The following is a 16,781-nucleotide window of genomic DNA, read 5'->3' as shown; positions in this document are numbered from 1 at the left end:
TTTCTATGTTATATTGAGGCAATTTTGCTGATTTACATTTTTCTGGAAAATCATTTCATCTAGATTTTCCAATTTCTTTGCAGAGTTGTAAATAGCAGTCTCTGAAAGGTTTAATAACCTCCACACCTATAGTTGTATCTACTTTCCTGTTACTCAAGTTTTAAAGTTTTGCCTTTTTCCCCCTTGATCAAAGTTGCTGAGAGTTTAAGTATTTTATAGTCCTTTTCCGGAATTTATTGCACCAAGCAACATGCTTTCATGTTCTACTGCATTCATCTCTACCTTTATCTTCATTAATTTTTCCTACTTTGTCTTGAATTATCCTATAATTCTTTCTCTCACATTTAGAGTCATAGGGCTAGTTCAGTTATTTTAAGTGTTTCTGGTTTTCCAACATTTTCTCCTAAGAATCATTTTGGCAGCATCCTTCATGTTTTTGACATGTAGTGCTATCTCATTTTCATTACTTTTTATACAGTTTATGATTTACTTAAAAGCATTCCAAAATCTCCAAGTATATAACAGGGTCTAGTTACTCTTGGTGATCATTTTGTGGTTAATTTTCATTTTTATTGTACTTAATGACTTCTGCTGTTAAAAAATAAGATTTTCTTTAAAATCAAATACATGGTAAATATATTTGTGAATGGTCCTTGTGTGTTTGAAAAAAGAAAGGAAGGAAGGGAGGGAGGGAGGAACGTATATCTGTGTCAGGAACAGAGTTTGTTAAGAATGCTACTCAAATTCTTCATAACCATATGAATTTTTTCGTCTTCTTGATTTTTTTTCTTTTCTTTGTTTTTGGTGAGGAAGATTCGACCTGAGCCAACATCTGTTGCCAATTTTTCTCCTTTTTTGCTTGAGGAAGATTCTCCCTGAGCTAACATCCATGCCAGTCTTCCTTTATTTTGTATGTGGGTCACCGCCTCAGCATGGCCGCTGAAGAGGGGGGTAGGTCCATGATCAGGAACGGAAGGAACCTGGGCCGCCGAAGCAGAACACCAAACTTAACCACTAGGCCACGGGGCCAGCCTGTCTTCTTGAGTTTTCAATTAAGGTTTCCCATTATGGTTCTGGATTTGTCCATTTCCTATTCTTAGAAGTTCTTCCTTCATAAATTTTGCAGCTACGTAATTATGTACATAAAAGTTCATGAATACCACATCTTTAGAGGATTATAACTTATCAAAATGAAATATCTTTGTCCCATTTAATGCTTTTTATCTTTCTCTTGAAAATAACATTGCTAGGCCTGCTTTCCAGTGGTCGGCATTAGCTTAGTACCCTTCCCATTAACATATTTTCTATTTTTTTTTATAAGGTATACATTTTGGTGAGGAAGATTGGCCTTGAGCTAACATGTGTTGCCAATCTTCCTCTTTTTCTTTTTTTCTCCCCAAGTACTTTGAAGATATTAATCCAATTAATCTATAATACAAATTTGTCATTGAGAAATTTGATGCCAATTGATAGCCTGATCTTTGCTCCTCCTGCTGACCACTTTGGGGGTTATCTCTTATTTGACAGCATCCTGAAATGTTGTCCTAATGTGCCTGGGTGGTTGTGGTTTCTCACTCCCCCTACTAACACTTGCCCTCCACCACATTTTGTGCTCTGAGGAGGGCTCTTCTAGTGTGCTTTTCACATCATTCCTCAGCTTCTCTACTCTCTCCCTTTCCGACTCCTACACAACAGAAAATGGAGCTTCTCAAACTAGCTTCGGTCTAACCTTTCTCTCTCACTCTCCACGTCTTGGTCCTTGTGGTCTGTATTCCAGAACAACTCTCGGTCCTTGAGATCTGTATCCTGGAACAACTCTCAGTCCTTGAGCTCTGCATTCTGGAACAACTCTCAGTCCTTGAGCTCTGCATTCTGGAACAACTCTCAGTCCTTGAGATCTGCATTCTGGAACAACTCTCAGTCCTTGAGCTCTGCATTCTGGAACAACTCTCAGTCCTTGAGCTCTGCATTCTGGAACAACTCTCAGTCCTTGAGATCTGCTCTGCATTCTGGAACAACTCTCAGTCCTTGAGATCTGTATTCTGGAACAACTCTCAGTCCTTGAGATCTGTATTCTGGAACAACTCTTGATCCTTGAGATCTGTATTCTGGAACGACTCTTGGTCCTTGAGATCTGCATTCTGGAACAACTCTCAGTCCTTGAGCTCTGCATTCTGGAACAACTCTCAGTCCTTGAGCTCTGCATTCTGGAACAACTCTCAGTCCTTGAGCTCTGCATTCTGGAACAACTCTCAGTCCTTGAGATCTGCTCTGCATTCTGGAACAACTCTCAGTCCTTGAGATCTGTATTCTGGAACAACTCTCGGTCCTAGAGATCTGCATTCTGGAACTCTTGGTCCTTGAGGTCTGTATTCTGGTACAACTCTTGGTCCTTGAGGTCTGTATTCTGGAACAACTCTCAGTCCTTGAGATCTGTATTCTGGAACTCTCAGCCCTAGAGATCTGCATTCTGGAAGTCAGTCCTTGAGATCTGCATTCTGGAACAACTCTAGGTCCTGGAGATCTGCATTCTAGAATATCTCTGGGTCCTCTAGCTCTGCATTCTGGAATAATCCTTCTTTCATTTGTCCAATGACTGATTCCTTCTTAACTTCTGTCTGGTCTGCAATTCAAGCCATCCTGATTGTTCCATTTTGGCTAACTTTTCTTTCCAAAATCTCCAGTTGTTACTTTCAAAAGAACAATTTTTTTTATGAGAATTCTTCTCTTCCTCCCATTAACTTCCCTTGAGTATCTTCGTTTGTTGCATTTGGTGCTTCTTTGTCCTGCTGTGGTTCTCCTCAAATGCCTGGCAGCTCTTGGCTATGTCCACAGTTCTGCTTTGGAGAGGCTTGACTTGCTTGCCATGGATACTAGCTCTGGTGTTCAGGGGAGAAAGGTGAGCTCTTTGGATGGCACGTGCCAACACTTGTTTTCTCAAGTTGCTCCTGGCCCTTCTCTGGCATTGGTGGCTGGCTGGGACATACTGCCTGACTGCCCTGGCCCAAAGTATACCCTCACAGTGGGAGTTGGGTGCACACATCCCTGACCTTGCTGCACACACTGCTGGGGGTGGGAGGGGCTCCCTGTCCTGACCCTCTGAACAGAGGCTGCCAGTCAATCCTCTTAAACTCCTAGTGTCCACTGATTGTAGCTGAGTGTCCAAATTCTCATTCTTATTTACATTAGGACTCTCCACATGTCTTCTATGATGTTTTGATTCCATAACCATTATCCGTTTCTATCGCCTAATAATTAATCAGAACGTCTGATGCTCTGACTGCAGTTATCCTTGCTTCCTTGAACACCATGCATTTCTGTTGTTGCTGCTGTCTTAAAATTTCTGTCCTTTGGGGGATTCTGGTACAGAGTGACAGCAAATGAATGCTCTTGGGTAACCATCCTGTTCCAATCTGCAGAAGACTGATGTCTGTACTGATTAGTACTGTCTTTTTAAAAAAGAAAACCCTATTTAGGTTTTCTTTTCATAGCCAGTTGATAAACTACCCAAAGTCTAGAAACACTCTTTTTAAAGTTCCAGTTCATAAAATTAATCACAACAGCCAGAGCCTGGAGCCCTGTTCCTGGCCTCCACATGCTTTCCAGCCTGGCCCTGAGAAGGACAGCCTCACAGAGGCACAGGTCATGGGGACAATTTGCCTGAGGTCCCAGTACAGAGAGAAGAAGAGAAGCAGGATTCACACGTAAGCAACTGGAGCTACACGAGGCTGTTGCCCAAGAGTGGGCACTGTACCCAGACTGGTGACTGGGTACAAGGCGTGGCTTGGGAGCAGACGGGGCTGGAAATGAACCGCATACTTGCTTTCAGGAGCAGAACATAACCACGCAGTCACTTTGTGTTTATTTAAGACTTACCCTGCAATTTCCCTGTTGTCTGTAATTACCCTGTGTCACCACATAACACTTGCCATGTAGTTAAATGGTTGGCAGTTACCATGGAAACCAAGTACTGTTTTCTAACTTGGAAAGGTAGATGTATTTTTTAAAAATTTCTTAGCTGTATTCTACTTTGATAGAGATTAATTTACAACTGCCACCAATTTGAAAAGAAAGTCAACCGTGGCTACCTGCCATTTCTGCTGTCTCAGCTCCTCCCTCCTATCTATCTCTTTCCCGGATCACACCCAAGGAGTCACCATCATCTGCTCTTTGCATTGGTGCTTGGCTTCCTTTGTCCTCATTTGCTTCCTTGTCCTTGCTTGGCAAAAGCCACAAGCCTGTTGAAAGGTAGCTAGCTCTCTGCCAAGTCCACGCCTATACCCAGACAGCTGCACCTAACTGGAGGGAAACGCAAACCACTTCCGCCCACACATACCAGGCATCACATGCACTACCCTGGTCCAGTCATGCTCCCAAACTTTCCAAAATTTCCTGCACAAATCTTAAGTTGAACCATACGAAATTATCTTTTATTATATGTCAAAAACAAGTGAATACTGGCAGTTCTTGAAGACAATGTATATTTCATACCAATTCCTCGGTCTTTCAACTTCCCTATTCCCACCCTCTGCTTCCAGGGATAGACGCCACTGTTTCAGCATACCCACTGCTGGTCCCATGGCTAGCCTGCTCCTCAGCAGAGGAGGCCCTCTATCCACCCCAGGCCCACCAGCCTTCTCCCACCTTCCCCCGTAGTTCTGCTGGCCACTTCACCAACACAGAAGCCAGCTACTGTTTCTCCCACAGTCATGGAAAACTTCGCACTGTCTCCCCTAGTGCTCCTTTCTTCTTTGCAGCAAATCTCCAAACCCTCTGTCCTTGCGGCTACGTTTGCTGTTGCTCTTCTCTCCAGCGCACACCCGATTTCGTTTCTATCCCTACCAGTCCACACAAACTGCTTATGCTGCCAATGAGCTGCAGGAATCCCAGTTCTCCCTCCCCAACGGATGGCAGGGATGGAGTCAGCACTGCTGGCAGGGTCAGACAGCTCGACCCGCAACATGCCTGTCCTCTGGCCTCTGTGTCTCCCTCCTGGGTCTCTCTGGCTCAGAATCCAGCCTGTCAGGTCGGGGCAGCCAGGCCTAGTCCTTGAGTCTCTCTTTGACACTCCCTTCATGGCGCATGTGTTTCCTACATGGAATCCATACAAGTCCACACCTCCTGCCTGTCCTCTCTCCCAGGCTCCAGTCTCATCTGTCCAGCTGTGCCCTGAACAGTTGCCTGAATGTCAAAGTGTCTCACCTTAACACAACCAAAGGCCAACTACTTCCAAATCTGCTCTCTCTCCAGCCTTCGTCATCTTGCCGGAGCTGGAGATGATGCCATCTTGTCAGCCTGAAACCTTGCAGTTGTCCCTGCCTCCCTCACGGTCACTTCTACTCTGTTAGGAATTCACTGGCTCTACCTTCTAAATATCCCAAGTCTGACCAGCTCTCACTACCTCTGCAGCATCACCTCTCCCCTGGGCTCAGGGAGAGCCTCATAATTGGTCCCTACTTCCACCCTGGGTCTCCTGAGAGTCCATTCTCTACCAGAAGTCAGAGCAATTCTGCAAGAACCCAATGCCACTCAGTTCCCACTCTCCCACTCAGAGTGAAAGCTCTTAGATGCCACAGCAAGCCAACCCCTCACCCATGCCCTCGCATCCCGCTCTAGCCACACTGGCTCCTGGCTGTTCTCCAGACATCCACACCTTAAGACCCTCACACTAGCTGTTCTCTCTGCCTGGAATGCTCTTCTCCACCCATGACCTTTACTTAAATCTCACCTTCTGAGTGAGGCCAACCCTGACAGCCGTATTGATCACCGATAACTCCCAATTGTGCACATGCATGCATGAGCATCCACACATATACACACATACATGTACACACACATACACACATGTGCACGCACACACATGTACACAGATGTGCATGCACACACCCACTCACTCTTGCTCTCCCTTTTTCTTTATCCATGGTGCTCATCACCTTTGGACTTCTTAGGTGTGCTCTACCTTTGATGGCCATCTCTGGGGACAGAGTCTGTTGGCATGGTGCTGATGGATCTGACCCAGCCCAGAACCAGGACCTGGCACAGAGCATGTGTTTGATCTGTTTAGTGAGTGAATCTGTTGAATGTGAGAGAGCAATTCAATTCTCCCAGACTCATTTCGAATTATTCCTAAAATCAGTTCTGATTCTGACACATCTCATTACCTTTACTACTTTTCTAACCTCACGAGAACCACGTATGGCCAGTGAAAGAGTTAACATTCTGTGTGGATAAAGAATAACAGTCACCATATACTCCAGATTACATTATTGAAGAAATAGGACATTCTTTCTCATTTCACTACAAATTACCCTATTAAAGGAAATGAACAGATGCCTCGCAGCCAAGCGAGGTTAATGGGAGTCCGGGTGCAATTCAGGGTTAAGAACCTCAAAAGAAGTGGTCAAGCAAAGGGAACAACCAGAAGTGAGGACCAGGTCCCAAGTTGGGTGGGAGAAGGGAGGGTCAAGATCCAGGTCAAGGTGGGTCAACCAACAGGCACTGAGGTCAGGCGCAGGCAGGGCACAGGTGGGCAAAGCAGACCAGGAAAGGCAGGGGTCACAGGTGAGTCATCATCTGGAACAGGATGGGGCCGAGCAGGCAGGTCACCAGCAGGGGTAAACGAGAGTACCTGGGAGTGTCTCCTTCTCCCGGCCTGTGGACGCCTGTCCTGCCAGCCCACCTGCTTCCCCCGAGGGTGAGGACACTGTCCATCTACCAAAAAGCAAGGGAAAAGTGTCACGTTACCTGATGAACTCAGCAAGCCCAATATTACGGCACGCCACGAAATCCCACTCAGCCCAGCCTTATCATTCTCACATTTGGAGATTCACAGAACACCTTGTATACCTAAAATTTGGTTTGCATCCATCAGTGATGATCAGACACGATTCCACAGGTCACAGTGCTGCTCCCTGATGAGACATTGTGCCCTTGTGTGCTCCTGTCCACTCCCCGTGCTGGCACCCCCGACATTTCCCCATGGATGCCCCCTACTCCTCCTTGCCTCTGCTCTGGTCTACTCAAAGACCTTCACCCTTTACTTGAAGCCAGTATGACCTAAGCTACATTTCAAAGCTTCAACTGTTTAGTGTGGCTTTTGACTTACAACTTACTGTCAGAACAGCATGCACTCTCAGTTATAGCAGAAATACCTTTTAAAAAATCTGGCAACATATTTAGAAGAATCCAAGGTGCCCAGGCATGCTGCGGACCCCAGCCAAGCACCACCGTCTACTTGAATGGACCAAAGTGACTGAGGAGGAGGCCTCGCCCTGTGGACGGCCCTAAGCCACCTGGGAGGTCTTCCCTGTGGCTCTGAGTGCAGTAACCCCAGTGCCCACCAACCTCAACCCAGACACGAAGCTGCCTGGGTCTCAGGAAGCTCCTCAATGGAATTCAGGTGGCAGGAAAACATTTCTAAAAAACAGATAAAATCTCAAGATCTAGTCATTATCCTAACCACACTTAATGAATTATGTTCCAGAAATAGGCAGTGGATTATGAAAACATGAAAATCTTTAAAAGGGGGAGAAACTAACAATTGTTAAGCACTTTATGATTTCCAAGCACTTCCGTATTTATTCTCCTACACCTCATATTTACCAGATTAGTAAGAAGGGATTATTACCACCATCTTTATAGAGGAGGAATGAGGCTCAGAGAGGGAGGCAGTTGTCAGAGTCCCAGGCTAGCAATTCTTAGTGGGAAGATCCAGGTCAGCCTGACCAAATCCTTCCCCAGGGGCTGCTGGCCTCTCTGGGACCCGTATGCTCTTGTGGAGCGGGCAGGAGGTATAATTCCTTCAGAGGGTGTGGGTAAACTTAGGACACGTTGCTATTTACAGCACTTTAATGACTGTTATTCTGTGTCCCTTCTATGTAAGAGCAGTAATGATGCCAGAACTTTTTCTGCTCTGCCGTGCTCTCCAAAGTGGTGGGTAAATTATAGTTCCTGACTTAAAGATGGTTCTACTTAACGATTTTTCGAGTTTATGATGGTGCAAGAGCAATGCACGTTCAGTAGAAACCATACTTGAAATTTTGAAATGTGACCTTTTCCAGGCTAGTGATATGTGTTATGATACTCTCTTGCGATGCTGGGCAGCAGCAAGCCGCAGCTCTCAGCCATGCAATCGCAACCAGGAGGGTAAACAACTGATACACCATTCTGTTTTTCACTTTCAGCACAGTGTTCAATATGTTACATGAGACATTTAAACACTATTATAAAATAAGCTTTGTGTTGGATGATTTCGCCCAACTGTAGGCTAATGTCAGTGTTCTGAGCACATCTAAGGCAGGCTAGGCTAAGCTGTGATGTTCAGTAGGTTAGGTGGATTAAATGCATTTTTGACTTAGAATATTTTCAACTTTATAGTGGGTTTATCAGGACATAAAACCTCATTGTAGGTTGAGGAAGATTGGTCCTTCATTTTGTGTTTCAGGTTTCTCAATTATTAAATAATATTAACATATCATGAGTTTAGAATAAACTTGGCAATACATGTAGATTCTTTTATTAATAACAATTATTATAATTTTTTATATATTTACTATATGTAATATATAAATTATAATATATATTTTTTATTAACAATAATAACTATTAAAACTCTTCTTGCTCTTAGGTAGTTTTCATAACTCTTCTAAACTATAGATGTTTAAATATAAAGAGTAAAAATGTAAAGAAACAATGAAAAATAAGGCTGTCTCCTACTATTTCTGAGCTCACAGTCACTGCTGTGTCCATCCAGAAATATTCTATGCATGTGGGAGTAAAATGCACATGCCTTGTTCTACAACTGGCATGTTATTCTTTACCATCAATACATCTTAGAATTTTTTTGAATCAGCACATTCAGAGGTACCTCACATGAGAAGTGAAATACTGGACATTTTTAATTTCAGAGAAGTAAACAAAATGTTTTCCATACAGGTCTCTGCAAATTATATCCCCATCAAATTCATGAGCGATATTTCTCCAGCCAGTACATATAAGATTAACTCTCAAACATTTTGATCTTTGACAAATGGAGAGGTGAAATATGTTACCTCATCAGTTTAATTGTTTAAGACTTTAAAACTGTAAACATCTTTAGTGAGGCTGAGCTCTTTTTTATGTTTACTGAATATCTTTACTTCCTGTGTGTGTGAAAGGCCTGCTAGTGGCCTTTGTCCATTAAGCAGAAGAATTGATGACTCACCAAGGATAGTGTGGGTATTACCATATTTACACCCTCCCCCACTACCCAGTGTGAGTCCTTATCTAGCTATTCACGGTTCTCTGACTGATAATCTCTGAATGATGTTCGTAAATCCCTATGCATTGACTGACTGGCCTGAAAGAGCATGAAGTGTACAGATTGCACCCCGGCCCTCTCTGCTCGCTCACACCCTCACAGGCCTCCTCCATCACTATTATGTATACCACTGCTGCTACCTTGTGAGGTCACTGTTCTTGACACCTCCCTGTACACTGTGCATTTGGGTCCCCCACCAGTCGTTCTCTGACCTTTCACCCCCTTACTCCATTGCTTTGTCTAGAGTCTGGTTCCATCTTCATGGGGCTCTTTCAGCAAGCGCATAGGAACACCACTTTTCCCTAAGTCCTCACATGTTTAAAAATGTATTATTGAGAAAATTTTTTTTCCTAAAGATTTTGTATACTTCGTTACACTTCTGTCTAGCATGAAAATTGCTGTAGAAACATCTGAGGCCAGCCTGGTGGCTCTCCCTTACAAATTACATAGACATAAATTGAGAAAAGCACTTCACAAAAGAAGAGATCCAAATGGTCAACAAGCACATGAAAAGATACTCAATCTCATTAGTAATTAAAGATAGGAAAATTAAAACCAAAGACAGATGTAAATACACACCCCCTAGACTTCCTAAAATATAACACTCTGGCAATACCTTGCCAAGTGCTGGCAAAAACAAGGAGTAATGGGAACCCTTACACACGTTCCAGTCACTTAGGCTATTATTTTGTTCTAAAAAACCTTCTATTAGACAGGAAAAACATGTATCCACTAATTGTAATGGAAAAATTATGATGTGCTCAATCCCAACCAAAGATAACCAAACAATTTTCAGAAAAGTATATCAATTGGACAGTGAAAAAACAAAAGTAAAAAATAATTCAAAAGCAAATAAGTACAGTTTGCACTTGCACAAAATAAGATAAAAGGAAGGCTAACAGTATGTGCCAGAGGAGGGGGACGGGACTTGCCAAGGGTGCTGCTTGGAGGAGAACAATGCAAGAGGTCACTCTTTGGAAAATACAATCTTATTTCTGCACCATTTCCTTCAGCAATATATAAACCTTTTTAAGGCTCATGGCTATTTTGCACTCCGAGGGCATTTACAAACAGAGTTACAGCACAGCAAGACACCACTAGGACAAAATGATGGCTAGGCATGAGGAGACTTTGCGACACACGGAAATAGACTCACAACAGAACACAACACAGTGTGACAGGAGATGCTACCTATGTGGTCTCTCACACAAGATGTACCCACGCAAACTGCTGGGTGTTCACTCAAATATTGTACACAGAGACACTTGTCCCATATTTTCTGGTGGAAAAGGTTATATCAAGAAATTGGTGAGTGTCCCTATTTTGAAACCATAATGCTACAATATCACTCCATATAGTTTATTTGTATTTGGGTAAACAGGGCATTGTACGGAGGGGGAAAAAAAGAAGTTGCTCTCTAAAATTTGGTGTAATTTTGAAGAGAAATTAAGGAGAAAAGTGGTTGCCTGAACAGTCATTACATGAGGTAAGTCTGTGTTTTGCTGGTATGAATAGAAACTATATGAGAAAAACAGAATGGCATCAGCTAGCAAAGCAGAAGACGTGCATCAGCGATGGTGCAGCAATTTCACTCAGAGATGCATGCCACAGCGAAGCATGTGCACACAGGGACCTTGAGACATGGGCCAGATGCAGACTGTGGCTCCTGTGAGAGCAATGGGCCATCTTTAATCTGGTTGCTTTTAAGATTTTCTTTGTCTCCATTTTTCCAGTCAAACCATGACATGCCTCGATTCAACTAGTTTGTTTTGCTTATTCGTTGGCTTGATTTTTTATTTATTCATTTCAGAGTAGGCTGTTTCATGAACCTAGCATGGATATCTTTCAATGCCTTGGAAAAATCCATGGCCTTTATCTCTTCAAATATTTTTCTGAATCCTCTGCCTGGGGCACTCATTGTGTTACATTAGACCTTTAGGCTCTGCCCCACGGGTCTCTTACACTCTATTGTGTATTATCCTGTTCTCTGTTCTCTTGTGCTTCAGTGTGGATACACTGCAATGAATTGCTGCCCAATTCACTACACCTGTTTTCTGTTGTGTCCAGTCTTCTGATCCAGTGAAATATTCATTCCAAATCCTATATTCTTCAATTCTAGAATGTAGATATGATTCTTTTTATAGATTACGATTTCACTTGAAACCTCCATTTTTTCATATATTTTTACATCTTTTCTCTATTTTTAAAAACATATTAATCTTAGTTATTTTACAGTTCTTATCTGGTAGTGTGATTATATAAGTCACCTGTGGGTCTATTTCTCATCCGTTTTATCTCTTATTTTTCGCTCATTGGTCCTGTTTTCAGCATGCTTCAAAATTTTTCACTAGATACTGGACATTTTGGTTGAAAATAATTTAGCCCCTGGATCTTGCTCCAAAAAGGAGTGCTGCTATCTTTTTGTCAAAAAAAAAAAAAAAAAAAAAACCCAGCTTTGAGCTATAACTGACATATAATAAAATGTACATATTTTAAGTGTACACATTGAAATGTTTTATCATACATACATGTCCATGAAACCATCACCACAATCAAGATAATGAATAGACACACCCCAAATGTTTCCTGTGGTCATCTGTCATCCCTTCCTCTCTCTCCTCTGCACCAACTCCCTGACCTCAAGCAACCACTAACTTGCTTTCTGACACTACAGAATTTGTTTTCTCTAGAAGTTTATATAAATGAAATCATACAGTACACATACTTTTTGGTCTGGCTACTTTTACTCAGCATAATTGTTTTGAGAATCCCCAGTGTCATTGTGTGTATCATATACCACAATTTGTGTACTCATTCATTTATGGATAGACATTTGGGATGTTTCCAGTATTTTAGCTATTAAAAACAAATTGCTGCAAACATTTCTGTTCAAAGCTTTGTATGGACATATGCTTTCTTTACTCTTGGGTAAACACTTAAGAGTGGGATGGCTGGTGGGTGTGTATTTAATTAGCTTTTTGGTTTAATTGCCAAAATGTTTTCCAAAGTAATCATACGTTTTTACATTCCCACAAGCAGTACGAAATGGTCTCCATCCTTGGCATGATGGGCTATACCAATTGGTATCTCACTATGAATTTAATGTGCATTTCCCTAATGAACAATGATGCTGAGTATCTATTCATGTACTCATTTGCCATCCACATATTTTCTTTGGTGAAGTGGATGTTCAAATTTTTTGGTCAGGAGCTGGTCCCATGGCTGAGCAGTTAAGTTCGCACATTCTGCTTCAGCTGCCCGGTGTTTTACCAGTTCAGATCCGGGCACGGACCTAGCACCACTCATCAGGCCATGATGAGGCAGCTCCCCACATAGCAGACCCAGAAGGACCTACAACTAGAATATACAACTATGTACTGGGGGGCTTCGGGGAGAAGAAGGAAAATAAAAAGGAAGATTGGAAACAGATGTTAGCTCAGGTGTCAATCTTTAAAAAAAATAAATAAATGAATCTTTTGGTCATTTTTAATTATGTTGCTGGTTACCTTAGCATTGCATTTTAAGAGTTCCTTATACATTCCAGACACATTAGATTTGCAAATGTTTTTCTCTCAGTCTGTGGCTTGTCTTTCCATTCTCTTAACAATGACTTTTGGAGAGTAGAAAATTTGGAAATTTTTTAATTTAATGAAGTCCAATTTATAAATTTGTTTCTTTTATGGATAATGCTTTTAATGTCATAACTAAGAAAACTTTGCCTAATGCAAAGTCACAAAGAATGTCTTATGCTTTCTTCTCAATGTTTTATGGTTTTGTGTTTTATATTTAGATTTCTGATCTACTTTAAGCTAATTTTATATATGATGGGAGATATGGATCAAAGGTCGTATTTTCTTCTTTATCTGCATCTGAATGTACAATTACTCCAGCATCATTTTTTTACAAGACTATCCCTTTTTGGCTAAATTGCCTTAGCACTGTTGTTCAAAACTAATTTTCTATATATGTGTAAGTCTATTTCTGGACTCTATTCTGATCCACAGATCTACTTGTCTGTCTTAACACCAGTATTGCACTGTCTTGATTACCACAGCTTATAATAAGTCATGAAATCAAGTAGTGTTAGCTGTCAAGTTTCTACCAAAAAAACCTTGCTAGAATTCTGATTGGGAGCCCACTGAATCCATAGACCAATTTGAGGAGAATTAACATCTTAACAATATTGAGTCTTCTGAACCATGAGCATGGTATAATCTCTCCACTTACTTACGTCTTCAATAATTCCTCCTGGCAATGTTTTGTTATTGAAAACATTTTTTTCAATTTCTAATTATTTGTTGCTAGTATAGAGAAATACAATTGATTTTTGTATCTTGCATCCTATAACCTTGCTAAACTCATTTATTCCGGCAGCCTTCTTTTGATTCTGTAGGACATTCTACATAGACAAAATGTTGACTTAGAATAAAGACAGTTTTTACTTCTTCCTTTCCAATTTCAATGCCTTTTGTTTCTTAATGAACTTGCTAGAACCTTCTGGAAAATATTTAATAGAAGAGGCAAGAGCATGTTTCCTTGCCTTATTCCTGAAGGTAGGGGGAAAGCATTCAGTCTTTCAACATTAATATGATGTTAGCTGTGGGTTTGCCATAGATGCCATTCATCTCAGAAGCTTTCATCTATTACTAGTTTCCCGAAAGGTTTTACCCAGAATGGATGCTAAAATTCGTCAAATGCTTTGGCTGCATATACTGCAATGGTATTGTTTTTTGTTTTTAGTCTGTTAATATGGTGAATTATATTGATTAATTTTAGAATGTAAAAGATACTTTGCATTCCTAGGATAAACCCCAATTACTTTTTCTATACTTTGTATTCAATTTGCTAAAACTTTGTTAAGCTTTCACGTACGTTCATGAGGAATATTTGTCTATGGTTTCCTTTTCTTCTAATGTCTTTGCCTGGTTTTATTATTAGGGTAATGCTGGACTCAGAATGACTTAAGAAGTATCCCCTCCTTTTCAATTTTCTAGAAGAGTTTATATAGAATTGGCATTATTTCTTCTTTAAATATTTGATAAAATTCACTACTAAAGCCATTTGGGCCTGGAGGCTTTTCTTGGGGAAGAGGAGGAGGAGGTTTTCAGCGCAAATTCAATTTTAAAATATATACAGGACTATTAGGGTAATCGATCTCTACTTGTGTTAGCTTTGGTACTTTCTTTCAAAAAAATGTGCACATTGCATCTAGGTTATTGAACACATTGGCATAGGGTTGACCATGACATATCCATTTTTTCCTATGTCTGGCTAGAGGTTTATCAATTTTACTGATTTTCTCCAAGAACCACCATTTGCTTTCACTGATTTTCTCTACTGTTACCTCTAGTTTATATTTCATTGAATTCTGTTTTGATTGCAACTATTTCCCTTATTCTGCTTACTTAAATTTAATCTTCTTTTTCTGTCCTTAAGGTGGAAGCCAAAGTCACTAATTTGAGACATTTCTTCTTTACTTATTGGTATTTAGTGCTATAAGTTTTCCTTTACATGTTGCTTTAGCTGCATCCCAAATATTTTGATATGTCGTGCTTTCATTTTCATTCATTTCAAAACAAATTTGCTCTGAGCCTGACTACGCTGTGTGCATGCTGTGCTAATAATGGTTGTGGTATGGCCACTCTTCCAGTGACACTCGCCCCCCCTCCCCACCTTATTTGGGACAATATGCTGCTCAGAAAGTTCTCAAAACAGACATTTACTTTTTAGCCACCCACCACATGACACTGCTAATTAAGTTACAGTCGACCAAGATCTCTAAGTCTTTATTGAATACTCACCATGTGCTTCAAATAAAATTTTAGTGAATTCACTGAACAGGTTACCTATGGGACCTTGTGTGGAATATTAGTTAGCCCATCATCATGGCCTCAAAATATATCATCTATTGGACATGAACATGGGAAAGGCTTAATGTTACAAAATCCAAAGCCTGGTTCAAGGCAACAAGAGCAGTAATGTCATGAAGAAGGGGCAATTCTGTCAATGGACAGTGATAGACCCCTAGCTGAGCAAGAGGGAAGAGCAAGCACTTTGAGCCAGGACATGAGGGCTGGTGAAGGAAGGCTGTGGCCCAAGCACACGCATTTTACTCTCCATCTCCCAAATTTCCAGTGAGTCCAGCAAAGAAATAAGGAAATAAACCACTCACAGCCACAAATGTGGCCTTTCTGCAAGCTCTCATGTGATGGCAATGGATGGCTAGGAGTCTTGAGGACCCTGTGAAGTCCTTCCAGAAAGGCAGTGTGCCATGGAGACAGAGGGCAGGGAGACACTGGTCCCAGCCAAATGGGGTGCCACATAGGAATCATAGGCCATGAAGTCTCCTCTCAACATTCTATGGGCTGCTGGTTCCCAAAGCAGTGACGTGAGACTCAGCCTAATGAACAGTCACCCAGCTCAAAGTCCAAGGACCCAGAGAGGACCCAGGCGAGAGAGAAGGGGCCTCACAGAATATGTCCACACACCTTGGGGCACAGATAATACAGGACTGTCTTCTCCTTCAGGGAGGAGCAAACAGAAAGAAACACAGAAGCCATAAAAAAAAATCCTGCCACAGAAAGAAAACACAGCAGGAGGTAGAAGAACATGTGTTCAGAAATATGTACAAAAAGAAACATGAGTGATTTTAGTCAGCAGCCTGACATGTGCTTTCAGAGATAGAAAGAAAACAAAAACTTATGAAACAAGAGATTAAAAAACTGTAGGATGGCAGTCTAAAAGGAAAGGGAAATAAGAATATCAAGAAACAAAGTTATAATAGAATTTAAAATTGCTTTAGACAAAGCAAAGTCTAGTCAAAGTGTGAAGAAAAAGGACCCTTTAGAACCTGAAGGAGAACTTTTGACCAGGCTGAAGCAGAGCCAGGCTGACATATATTCCACTTGGGTGCTAGTATTTTCTAGCATTTTAGAGAAGTTACCAGAATCATCCAAATGCCAGTTCCCTCAGTTGAAGGGAATGCAACAGCTGCCTCGGTAGGTGGGTACAAGGATTAGACTCACCAACGCAAACAGACCAGCACACCCCGGAGGACTCAGAACCAGCCCTTCACACAGCGAGCAGTGCCCTCAACAGGTCCAACCCAGCAGTTCATCACCAACACATGCACACCCACACCTCCACTGTCACCTGAACTCCAGGGATAGGTCTGGGAGGGCCAGCTCCCACCCTGAGGAATAGGTCTGACAACAATCTCTCAATGGTGGAAACACACTTCCACTTGAGTCAAATCACAGAATAATGCAGGCAAGCACTGTGGGAAAGGCACCCACCGGTCCCTGTGCCCCCAGCACCTTGTGGGCCCTGGAACTCAGCAGGGCCATAGCAAGTGAGTGACCACAAGGAGAAAGTGGGAGACAAATGACGGAGGGAGGCAGACTGTGCCTGTCAGTCACGTGGCTGGGCCTGCAGGACGTCAAGAAAAGCCTAGAACGCTGTTACTACTAACAATTCCCCTGAA

General features: G+C 41.8%; 1 protein-coding gene across 49 annotated transcripts in view; it reads right to left on the bottom strand.

Moving 5' to 3' along the window:
• The window catches only part of PCBP3 (poly(rC) binding protein 3), a 280,291-nt gene that overhangs the window by 134,307 nt on the left and 129,203 nt on the right, over window positions 1–16,781 (bottom strand). For 10 of the 49 annotated variants that reach the window (XR_011534040.1, XM_070597965.1, XM_070597978.1 and 7 more), the window contains one exon: window positions 6,629–6,711. The exons of the other annotated variants lie outside the window; for them this stretch is intronic. The gene's annotated coding sequence lies outside the window, so the exon portion shown is untranslated. The remainder of the gene's footprint in view (window positions 1–6,628; window positions 6,712–16,781) is intronic. 49 annotated transcript variants of the gene reach the window in all.

The sequence above is a fragment of the Equus przewalskii genome, chromosome 27 (assembly GCF_037783145.1).
Source record: "Equus przewalskii isolate Varuska chromosome 27, EquPr2, whole genome shotgun sequence".
In the NCBI taxonomy this organism is placed as follows: domain Eukaryota; kingdom Metazoa; phylum Chordata; class Mammalia; order Perissodactyla; family Equidae; genus Equus; species Equus przewalskii.
Note: the sequence above shows the minus strand (reverse complement) of the source record. Positions and strands in the feature narration are given on the sequence as shown.